A 12,903-nucleotide genomic window follows, 5' to 3' on the forward strand; every position below is an offset into this window, starting at 1 on the left:
GCTCACATACAACAATAAGCAAGTGTTCATGATTACTGATGAAAAGAATAAGCCTTGGTTTCATGCAAATGAAGTTGCTAATCTTTTAGGCTCTATCTGACCTAGGAAAGCAGTTCAAGACTTCGTTAAACAAAAATATTGTAAATCATTTGAAAATTCATAACTACCAAAACATATACAAAATCCAATTACATTTATCAATGAAACTGGCTTATATTCTTTAGTTATGAAGTCCAAGATGCCTTATGCAGAATATTTTCAAGATAGGTTAATAAAGAAGTTTCACCTTCAGTTTGGATACATGGAGAATATATAATTAAATAAGAAATAAAAGAAATGTATAAAGGTCAAATAAATCACTTACAAGAACTGATTAAAATTAAGGATAACTGTATAAAAAAATCAGATGAATAACACGATAGAACCGTAGAAATTTTACGTGAAAGAAATAAAGAAATAAATACATTATTACACATGTTGTTCCTCAAACACTTAACGAAAATTTAAAACCAACTTTTAGTCTTTTGAAGTTATTTGATGATCAATGTGAATATGATTATTATGTGATAAACCACAGAGGAAAAATTTACAAAAAAAAGCTATATAGAATAGAAGATTGACATCCTTATTGTGAACAACTATTAAGGCTGAATTATAACGCAATAAATTTTTATCAATGAATGAAAGCAACTTAAAGAATTATTTGTTGACACAATTACTTTAATATTTTGAATAATTACACTCAATAACAGTCGAGTAATCGTATTAATACGCTTCACACAGTCTAAGACAGCTTCAGCTGTCACTAGTCTTAGACCGCATCTGCTTCATCAGTCGCTGAATTAATATCATATTTTATTTATTATGGAATTCCACTGGAATCTGATTATTCTCATGAAGATCGAAAAAGTAATTTATATAAAAAATCAGCTTGGCAACACTGGCCACTCTGAAATGTGGATAAAAATGTTTTGATAACAAACAACATTTTGTGTTTATTATATGGAATTCTAGAGGAGGAGAATTCCCCCTTTACAAATTTTATACACATGAAAAAGGATTAAAAATGATTTATCAGAATGTTAAAAAACTTTGCAAGTGCATATTGCTGATAAATATAAGAAAAATTTCTTAAATTTATATGGGCCCCAAATTGGATCCCAACCTAATTATTAATAATGAATTAGGTGTAAGTCAATTTCTTACGCTTTATAGAGTTACATTCTCTTTATTTACCCAACTATTTGCGAATTATCAAAACTCAACCATTTTACATACACTTTATCACCTTTCTTTCTCAACAATTTTTCAATGAGATACATAGCTGAATATTTTGTTTTCTGTAGGTCATACTCATAAAAAATTCTTTTTACTTCTTCTCCATCTAAGGCCTTTAATTTATATGTGATTGGATTAGACTGCATAGCTGATGTAATTTCAGATATTTTCGTCGACCAATTGGCAGAATATCCTTTTTCAAAAATTCCTTTTAATGTACTTATTGTCAATTTATCACCATTTAACACCTTTTTTAAAAATTTCGCTTTTTCATTAGCTACAATGGTGCCTATCATATAATTTTTCTCATTAACTTCTATTGGTTTCATTTTTATAGTTGACGATTTTGCGCTATTGTATTCATCAATTACTTTCCAGACTAGATCGATCCATTTATAATTTCCTTCAACAACAGATGCTTTTAATTCTATAAAAGTTGAGTAATGATTAATGTTGCATTTCTTCATCAGCTCACAAAACTCTTTATTGTAGAATTCTTTGCAATTATCTGTCTGTAAATTTCTTGGTTGTCTCGAATTGAATATTTTTTCAAAAGCATAAACAACATTCTTACCTGTCTTATCTTTAACTGGGATAGCCCAAGGAAATCTAGAAAAGACATCAATAACAGTCAATAAATATTTATATCCTCAATTTGTCTTCAAAATTCGTTTCAGTTTTCCAGAATCCATTTCGACTGGATTGTTGAACTATGTTGGATATGAAATTTGCAGTTCATCAACATTGAATCTTTTTACCTCTATTTTGAAGTCAGTAGGTGACAGGTCACGATTTACATTGGCTACAAATAAAATAATGCTCTTGATTTTTACATCATACCCAAATGTGTATTTCAGTATTCCTGCACCAGTATTAAAATCAAATTTCAGTTTGTTTGTCACACATTCTTTTCTAAAGATCACTTATTTGACTTAGATATGGTGTTACATCTGGATATCATGGATCCTAATCGTTGTGTAACTGATTCATACGAAATCATATACAGTTTAATGGCACTATATGATAAGCTCGTTGATCTGAAAAAAGTGTATGGGACCAGAAGATGGCGAAACGAATTGCCGAAACTGGTTGCTTTCGAAATGAAATAAAATATCTTAAAGTGTACGACTGTTGGTGAAGTTTATTGAATTGAAAAATGACTGTTACTTTTGATAATGTGGACAATGCTAACGGCAGTGACATGAGTATCCAAATCAGTCTTTTGGCACTCTAATTCTGATTCTGTGTAAGATCATGAAGACACATCTTCAAAAACTGAGTGAAAACAGAATTCGTTATGTCCATGGCAGCATTTGGTAGACTTCAATTATGTGTATAAACACGCTAATAATAAGGCAAAAAAACCAGATATTGTATGAAAGCAGAACAGTTACTGGACTAGCCGCAATCAATAAGTATCTGCAGTGTGCATATGGAGCAGCTTAAAGTGGAACGAGAACAATATTAATCACCGGTAAGCTAGATACCAGACTGAAATCCACTGGATGGATCTTCAGGAAGTATAGTCCAGTCGCAATGGAAGTAGCTTACAAAACTGTTGGCTTGAATATTGCTCATCAGTCTGTGATGAGTACCAGATACGGTTAACAGGGAAACAGAGACGGTCGAAAGAGGAGAAGCACGTCTCGCTACAGGTTCATTTACCAAACGCGGAAGTGTCACTAAGGTGCTCAGCTAACTCCAGTGACAGACGTTGCAGGAGAGGCGTTTTGCATCATGGTGTGGTACACGGTTAAAATTTCGTGAGCGTACTTCCTAGAATTACTAAGTAATATACTGCTCCTCCTACGTATATCTCACGAAAAGACTATGAAGGTAAAATTAGAGAGACTCGAGCTCTCACGGAGGATATCCAACAAACGTTCTTCCCGCGAACCATCCACGACTTGAACAGGAGATGCAAAAAGCGATGGTGGGACGCAAAGTAACCTTCGCCACGCATGGTGAGATGGGTTTCGAAGTATAGATGTAGATGTGAATGCTCTAATTCTTGCTATCAATTGTACGAAGGGCGTTCAATAAGTAATGCTAATATTTTTTTCCTGAAAGCAGGTTGGATTTATTCAGGATTCCAATAAGCCATGTTATTCGCCGCTCTTTAGACTACAAATCCCTATTTTTCACCATAATCTCCATTCAGCCCGACAACCTTACACCAACATTTTGGAGGGCCTGTATGCCCGCTTGAACCACTCTACTGGTCGACGTCGGAGCCAACGTCTTGCTGTATCAATAACCTCCCCACCATGTACATATTGCTTCCCGCGGAGTGCATTCTTCAGTGGGCCAAACAGTTGGATGTTTGAAGGTGCGAGATACGGGCTGTGAGGATGATGGGGAAGAACAGTTCAATCAAGATTGGTGAGCTTCTCTCGGATGCGCAGACTTGTTCGAGCCTTACGATGCCATGAAGAAGGAGAAGCTCGTTACATTTTTGTGGCGACGAACACGCTGAGACCGTTTCTTTTCCTGAGGGTAACACAATACACTTCATAGTTGATCGTAGCACCACGATGGAGGACATCATACAGAAAAATCCCTTTAGAATCCCAGAAGACCATCATCATGACTCTACCAGCTGAGGGTGCAGTTTGAACTAGTTCTTCAGAGGAAAGGTGGTGTGGTGCCATTCCATGGATTGCCGTTTGCTTTCCGGTTCGAAGTGACGATTCCATGTTTTATCGCTTGTGACGGTACTCGAAAAAAAATTGTCATTATCAGCTCCGCAACGAGCGAGTGATTCTGCATAGATGGCCCTTTGTTGTTCATTATGGCCTTCCATTAGGCGTTGAGGAACCCAGTGGGCACACAGCTTTCAGCACCCCAACTGCTAGACCAGAGCGTCAGCACTACCAACAGAGACGTCCAGTTGTGGAGCAAGGTATTTGATTGTGATCCATTGGTCACTTCGAATGAGAGTGTCCGCGCGTTCCAACATCACAGGAGTCACAGCTGTACGCTGCCGGCCGGCACGTGGGTTGATAGGACAGGTCTGTGCGACCTTGTTGCGATAATTACAGACGCCTCATCCAATGATTCACTGTGCTTTTGTTCACTGCCAAGTCTTCATAGACATTCTGCTGGTGCTTATGAATACCTACAATGCTATGGTATTTCGCCAATAGAAATTCAACGGGTGGTCCCTGCTTGGAATGGACCTTCATTAAAAGAGCCATTTTGAAGGCTCATATAGCGCCGCCACCTATAGGAACTTCATGAAACTATAGGCGCTGAAGCGGGAATGTTTCATGATATCCCACAACAAATTCCGCGCTTATTTCCATTCTCATTAGTACATTACATTTCCATGCATTTAATTCATGTCATAATCTTAAATCTAACGATTAGAAACAAAAACTTCATTGGGTGAACGGATAAGAAATACACCACAGTAACACAGAAAATAAAGCGCTGAACAATGCAGTCTTTGCCACTTCTAACTTACCGATCCTGGTCGAATGTATTCATACGCACGAATCAGACGATAAAAATACAAAGGTAACAGAATGTTGTTCGATCTCTGCAGCATATGTCATCTGCTGCACTTGTAGAATATCTGTGAGTTTGGGGGACACAAATATATGTATATGGGAAAGTCTAAACTGCTGTGTATAAGTCTTGTATCTGTATATTTATTTCGAAGCCGTATATATTGCAGACCATGCAATGCATAAACCGTGCGTGGTATGCGACATTGATTTTATAACATTTACGGGAATGATGAACCCGTATATAAAACGCTCTTGACAATGAGCAAAGCCGAGAACTAGCTATCTATGTTCAATAAAGTGCTACTAAAAAAACAGTCTGATGAAAACGACATCATTCTTCACATTTATCGAGGCTGTTGCACCCATACTGAAGAAGTTAATCATTAATACAGAAAAATACAGAATTATACGATTGCTACGACGTTTATTTCTTATGTAGAATACAGAACATTAAAAAAACCGCTGCGTGAGTAAAAATAATAAACAAATTGCGATTTTAAAAATGAAGTTTTTTGTGCAATTGGAATGCATTGCTGTGTTAACGTTAACAGTACGCGTTCTTTCAAACGCAGGGAAAGGTCTGAAGCGTTTTGTAACTGTAATGGATAAGTGGCGGCGAATCATTGCATTCTTAAGTTATTTAAAACAAAGCAAGAACAGACATACATTGTGGTACGAACAGTCTCTTTGTCATCCACAGAATTGTTTTGATGCGTAACTAGCCTCTTAACGACCCACTAAAGTATAGCAAAACCTTTCTCCTAAGTGTATTACGCATACACAATCGTTTTTCCTTCTGTAGCTACCCTCTCATTTTATTATAGATTGAGACTTGGAAAACACATTAAACGGCGATAAATGGTAATAATATTACTGAGACAACTGAAATTGGAGCGAAAAACAACTAACAGTGTTCGTAGCGACTGCCGATCTAGTAGACTGGTACAACAGATGCTTGACAGACCTCTCTCCGCTATAAGGACCTGAGACATTGTTGTTGGATCATAATAGCACTTATAATAATCCAGGAGGAGCAAGACTGTCATGCCTCACATAAAATGACTAGAGAACTCTGATACATTATAGATCTAACATTAGGGAAGTATTTCATCTACACTGAAAACTTTTCTGTGCAAATCAGGATTCCTGTCTACAGATTGTACTATGGTTGCTTTTTATATTTTTTTATTTAATGGAAATAATATTATTGAATTCATTTTATTAGCCTATTTTGTAAAAATGGATTGGTTTTATTGTAGTTGATTTGTAAAATAAGTGACTATGAAACTTTTTATGTTTATTGAAGTACATTTTATGTATTGTACCTTTCGTATTAGAGTTTACCTAAATCTTAGTATTTTTTTTATTTACCTCAATATCAGTTGGTTTATAATTTGTAGTTAATATATCATAATTATTTGTAGAAATTGAATGTTTATCATATTCAAGATATTTTATTTCTTAAGATGAAAGCAATTTTTATACTAAATTTTGTTTTACTGAATCTTTAAGTTCAAATATTAACTTATTTCTTCTTTAGGTGATAACATCTGAAGGTAGATTAACCTATAACACATATTTAATATTAGGCTTTGAATGAGCTATAGATTACATTGTTGTTCAATATTTTTAATTTTCATTTTATAATTATTTTAGTTTTCCATTAAGAAAATAAATTTAATTTAGAAATTTTTGCAAAAATTATAAAATTATTGCTGCTTCCCACAAAATATCCGCTCCTACACAGCCTAGTAGCCCAAAGAAGTCGCATTTGCTGTGACAAACAGTAGTTCTGACAGTGCGACGATTGCGAGTATTGCAGACCAATACTATTCTCCAGAATAAAATTTTCAATCTGCAGTTGAGTTTGCGCTGATACGAAACTTTCTGGCAAGTTAAAACTGTGCGCCGGACCGGGGTGCGAACTCGGGACCTTTGCCTTTCTCGGGCAAGTGCGCTACCAACGGAGCTCGCCAAGCACGATACAACCCGCCCTTTCCTCTCACAGCTTTACTTCAGCCAGGAGCTCGTCTGTTGTCTTCCATATTGTGATGGTGGGTAGCGAGTCGTGCTTGGGTAGCTCAGTTAATAAGCACTTTCCCGCCGAAAGCAAAGACCTTCTCAATAGCAGGAACCCGATTCTGGATTAACTTTCGGTATTCTATTAGAGAACTGAATAACATCTACGGTTTCAGAAGATAGTTAATGAAATATCTACTAAAGCAATAATATAGATTGTCATTGTCTTTGTACACACTTGTTACACTTGTACATCCTTGTTCAGAAGCAGATCTTCCTTCTTTACCAGTATTCCTAGCTCTGCAATCTCCTTAAATTTCCTTACCGCAGAATTCGCTGTCAGAAAACCTCTATTTTTACACCCATCAATCATTTTTATATTTGTCACTATTATTTTTATCATTATTCTCTTTATTATTATTATTATTATTATTGCACTGACGCCAAAAAATCGCAATACCAAAAAATAACTCATGTAGAGTAATGAAATTTCTGGAATACATTTGTCTAGTTAACAGATTTTAGTAATTAACGTTGCAAGGTTACAGGTAAGAACGAGATAAGCCATTGCAAATGCGAAATGATAGTACATTAATAACCGTTGTAACCGCCAGAATGTTGGAGACAGTCATGAGAACGTGCGTGCATTGTATTGTACACGTGCTAGTGGAGCGGTTAATGCTGCTTGTGGATGACACTGGATTTGTTGTACGACGATGTCCCATTGGTGTTCAGCTGCGAACAGATCTGGCGATCGAGCAGGCCATGGCAAAAAGTCGACACTCTGTAGAGATTGTTGGGTTACAACAGCGGTATACGGGCGCGCGTCAACCAGTTGGAAAACACTCTCTGTAATGCTGATCACAAACAGCAACCAACAGCTCCAATCACCAGACTGGCGTACAGATTTGCAGTTAGGGTGTGTTGGATAGCCACGAGAGTGCTCCTGCTGTCATAAGAAATCGTATTCCAGACCGTAACTCCAGGTATAGGCCGGCCGTGGTGGCCGAGCGGTTCTAGGCGCTACAGTCTGGAACCGCGCGACCGCTACGGTTCGAATCCTGCCTCGGACATGGATGTGTGTGCTGTCCTTAGGTTAATTAGGTTTAAGTAGCTCTAAGTTCTAGGTGACTGATGACCTCAGAAGTTAAGTCCCATAGTGTTCAGAGCCATTTTGAACCAGGTATAGGTCCAGTGCGTCTAATACGCAAACAAGTTGGTTACAGACCCTCAACTGGCCCCCTCCTAACCCGCACATGGCCTTCACTGGCACGGAGGCAGAACCGTCTTTCATCAGAAAACACAGCAGACCTCCACCTTGCCCTCTGCCGAGGTCGCAAATAGAGGTGGTTTCGGATCAGTGGAATGAACGCTGCATAGCGTCTGGCACGGAGATGTTCTTGAAGTAACTGATTTGAAACAGTTTGTTGTATCACTTTGGTGCCAACTGCTGCTCAAACTGCTGTTGCAGATACATCAGGATGCGCCAGAGCTTGGTCTCCCCTTGGTAGTGTCACGTGGCCGCCCGGAGCTCGGTCTTCCCGCGAACACCGCTGCCAGCAATCATGTACAGTGGCTACATTCCTGACAAGTCTTTCTGCGATAGCGCAGAAGGAACATCCAGCTTCTCGTAGCCCTATTATACGACCTAGCTCAAACTCAGTGAGATGTTAATAATGGCAGCTTTGTCGCCTTAAAGGCATTACTTACTAAGGTTAACAACGTCCAATCTCAAAGTTAACTATAGCAAACCTGATTTACATCTTCGTAAAGGTGCCACTCTTGTGCGATTGGCGCTAAATTTGAATAGATATCATCTTTTTGATGTAAAAATACGCTTACCAACTTTCGATTATGTCGCACAACTCCTTCTTGCTGTTGCGATTTTTTTTTTTCGTCAGTGTATTATCACTATTAGTGGCAGCAGCAGCAGAAGTACTGCTAGTATTAACTTTATTAGTTCATACTCAGTATTATTTACACACATACCACTATAGACAGTCAAATCATTTTAATACTATTTGTCATGTTAAAATTGTTTTTTCTTAAGTAACTGTGATGTAAGAAAGGTACTGTATGTGTGAAACGCTTGTCCGATCTAAGAAAGGACCATGGATCAAAACTCTTCTCAACATTGCTTTTCACCAGACGTTTAGAACAGCTCTAGTTTCTCACAGAAATGGCATTTCTTGCCACTACTACAATGCTGGTTGCTTCAAATGGCTCTGAGCACTATGGCACTTAACATCTCAGGTCATCAGTCCCCTAGAACTTAGAACTACTTAAATCTAACTAACCTAAGGACATCACACGAATCCATGCCCCAGGCAGGATTCGAACCTGCGACCGCAGCGGTCGCTGGGATCCAGACTGAAGCGCCTAGAACCACTCGGCCACAGCGGCCGGCACTGCACTGCTGTTTCGAAGTGATAGATAGTATGTATTCCTTGGGCATACAATGCTACATTTATTTTCATATGCAACTATGGACATCAGAACGAAATATGCTGCTACTGTACTGCGGTGAGTTCATGTGCATCTCTTAACCATTTTAGAAAGCTGAGGATAAACAGGACGACCCAGTGGCCTTCTCTCCGGTTCGCCAGATTTCATCATCATTTGTATTTCTCTTGTGGAGCTATACAAAGAGCTTAATTTACGTTAGAAAAATTATATGCAGGAAATAGGAATGCACTAATATTGCTTCTGTTATTTTATACTACGGTCGCAGGTTCGAATCCTGCCTCGGGCATGGATGTGTGTGATGTCCTTAGGTTAGTTAGGTTTAAGTAGTTCTAAGTTCTAGGGGACTGATGACCACAGATGTTAAGTCCCATAGTGCTCAGAGCCATTTGAACCATTTGTTATTTTATAATATCAGCAGGAATAGCTGTTTAGTACCAAGAGCACTTGCTTTCGTTATCACAAAAAGCAGCAAATGATGATCGTGATCTGGGAAAACATACTCACCAAGTGTGAGCAAATATGATGTTGGGAAACGCGTGGTCTACGCTTGGGTGCGTGCTTTAGCCTCAAAACCTCACGTTCCAGGTAGTACCACGAAATCGTAAAAGTGACCTTACACCTTACAGACACCAGCACTCAAGCACAATTTTCACACTTGCTGTCTGTCTTCCAGTAGTAAAGTTTCGTTTGAATACTTTCTTTTTCTTGGATTGTTCTTGGTGTGTTCCGAATGCCGGGAAAAGTCTATCATTCCATTTTAAAAAACTTTTACGTATACAGACAGTTCATCTGTTCTGGGAATCGAGCATATCGATCACTTTTCCTTTTCTTGACATTAATACTGGCAAGATATAGGTCCCAAAGGATTCCAAAACTCTCTAGAATGTTTTAATTTCGAGTTTGAAGTCGGATAACAAATGAAAAATATTTTTGAATGTGATATGGTTACAAAGTAACGAATTTCTCATTTTTTTCTCTTTCTTTGTACTGTAAAACCTTTCCCCTTGCCAAATTTTATAATTATACGTCAACGGAAAGTACCCTAAAGGTGTTAATGATTGAGTTTGCGAGTATCAAGTAACATAAGTGGCCGTATGTTTTGATTGCACTGCCTTAGAAGCTTTACGTTTATACATTGACATGGAACCATACACCTTAATATGCGATATACAGTTAAACTTAATACGTTTACCCGCCCCTAAGAAAAAGGGACGTTAACGCACGAACGAACAGACAGACAGTCTGATAAGAAATAACAATTCTTTTCATGTAATATAATCACGAATTAACAATTTTCAGATTTGTTTGCTTTGGTTATACTGTGAAATCTTCCTTAATGAAAAATTTCATGATTCTTGGTCAACGGGAAGTACACTGTAGGTTTTGATGAGGGAGTTTGCGAGTGCCAAAATATGTGACATAAATGGTCGTATCTTTTGATTGCACTGGCTTCACTTTTTTTACCTCGGCAATAGGCCGTAGACGTTAATATGTGACATGAATTTCAACTTCACACGTCTACCCATTCCTCAGAAAAAGGGTTTTGAAATGTCGGCCAGACAGACAGACGGACGGACAACAACGTGATCCTACAAGGGTTCCGTTTTTAACGACTGAGGTACGGAATCCTAAAAAAGTGCTTGTTTGAATATTTATGGTGATAGAAGAGGCAATAATATTACATGCCCGACTTCGCACTGTTATTTTCAGAAAATCTTGTTTCGATATCTTGAGCTGCTGACGAAATTAAAGAGGCACAACTTTCAGGTGATTCTCGAATAAGTTTTGGCCCCTTACGGATATTTGCAATGTTTTTCCACCTAGACAGATGTTGACAATGGGCTGATGGAACGAAGTCCAAGCTCCATTTAAAAAAAAAAAAATGGACGTAATACACTGGGGTCCAAAATTAAAGCAAGAAACTGGTATTTGTGTCTAATTCACGATATAATCATAAAAACTGTCAACAGATGTCGTTACGATCGTGTTCTGCACGGAAGATGGCATTCCGATCAACGGACAACCACGCCAGCAATGACGTCAGGGCATCTATCAAGCGGGGTAGTGTTTGCGGGGTAATGCCACATCCACAGTCGCTGTGTACACAGTCACAGACGGTGCAGTATGGCACAAAGAAGACGCCTTCAAATTCACTGCTTTGGAGAGCCATAGGAATATGTGGACCGAAGGCTTAACGTGAATCGTTCTGTTGTTTCTCGGATGAGGCGACAGTTTTTAGAGACCGAAACTGTATCTTGGAGACCTGAACAGGGCCGATAACGCGTGACATCAGAAAGAGTGGACCGTTATTTGGCTGTAAGGGCACAGCGGTACCGCCTTACTACTGCACTGCAACTGCCATCTGTCCTCGCACCATCCCCTGGATGTGTTGTATAGAGGCAAACGGTGTACGGAAAGCTTCAGCAGAGTGGCCTTTATTGTTGGAGGTCTGCTGTCTGTTTACCTCGGGCGTGTCTTCACGGGAGGGAACGTTTAGAGTGGAGCCGTCAACAGGCCATCTGGACGGTCGAAAGATGGGCCAATGTTCTTTCCACAGATGAGTCCCAATTTGGTCTGCGGAGTGATTCTCGACGGATTAGCATCTGGAGGGCACGTGGGACACGATTTCTGGACCAAAACAGCGTGGAAAGAGACCGATATCGAGGAGGATCCCTAATGGTGTGTGCAGGGATTATGTTGACCATCGGTCACCTCTTCTTGAAATAGTATGGCTGAACCACCAAGATTTAACTGTCGTCGGTACCGTGAGATTGTTGCGCGGTGTTGTGGGCACGGACTTCGTGTTGATGGACGATATTGCTCGACCTCATACATTACAGATGGTCGATGTTTTTTGGAAGCGGAAGATATTGCACGAATGGCGTGGACTGCTCACTTTCCCGTTTTGAATCTCATAGAGCATGTCCGGGGTGCACTAGGGAGACGGATTGCATCACGTCAGCATTCACCAACCACTCTCCAAGACTTGCGAGCAGTTCAGCAGGGGCCGGCCGGTGTGGCCGTGCGGTTCTAGGGGCTTCAGTCTGGAACCGCCTGACCGCTACGGTCGCAGGTTCGAATCCTGCCTCGGGCATGGATGTGTGTGATGTCCTTAGGTTAGTTAGGTTTAAGTAGTTCTACGTTCTAGGGGACTGATGACCACAGATGTTAAGTCCCATAGTGCTCAGAGCCATTTGAACCAAGTTCAGCAGGAAGAATGGGCGTTATTGCCTCAACATGAGATTGATGACATCATTCACAGCATGTCCCGTCGCTGTCAGGCTTGTATTGCTGCCAGAGGTGGTCACATCACTTACTGAGCACATTAACCAGTTGTCAGAATGTGTGTACAAATCCATTAAGCTGAAAAAAACGAAGAAGATTTTTGTCTACCGCTATGCATGTTGCAATTGTTTGCGTTCTGCGTTCTTTACGTTGTTTCTACTTTACTATCACATATTTATACTATTTTGTGGCAAAATAAACGCAACCATGCAAAATTCCCGTTTGTTCCTTTGGTTTTGAACACCAGTGTATTTTTCGCAACAGAGTAAGGGAAGTGTTTGAGACAGACAGACCTGTATTACTACTTCGCAGGACTGACAAGGATTTACTGAGTACAAACACA

At 39.3% G+C, this 12,903-nt stretch overlaps 1 protein-coding gene across 1 annotated transcript in view; it reads right to left on the reverse strand.

Moving 5' to 3' along the window:
* The window catches only part of LOC126420708 (tubulin alpha-3 chain-like), a 64,036-nt gene that overhangs the window by 26,062 nt on the left and 25,071 nt on the right, over positions 1 to 12,903 (reverse strand). The gene's annotated exons all lie outside the window — the stretch shown is intronic.

The sequence above is a fragment of the Schistocerca serialis genome, chromosome 1 (assembly GCF_023864345.2).
Source record: "Schistocerca serialis cubense isolate TAMUIC-IGC-003099 chromosome 1, iqSchSeri2.2, whole genome shotgun sequence".
NCBI lineage: Eukaryota > Metazoa > Arthropoda > Insecta > Orthoptera > Acrididae > Schistocerca > Schistocerca serialis.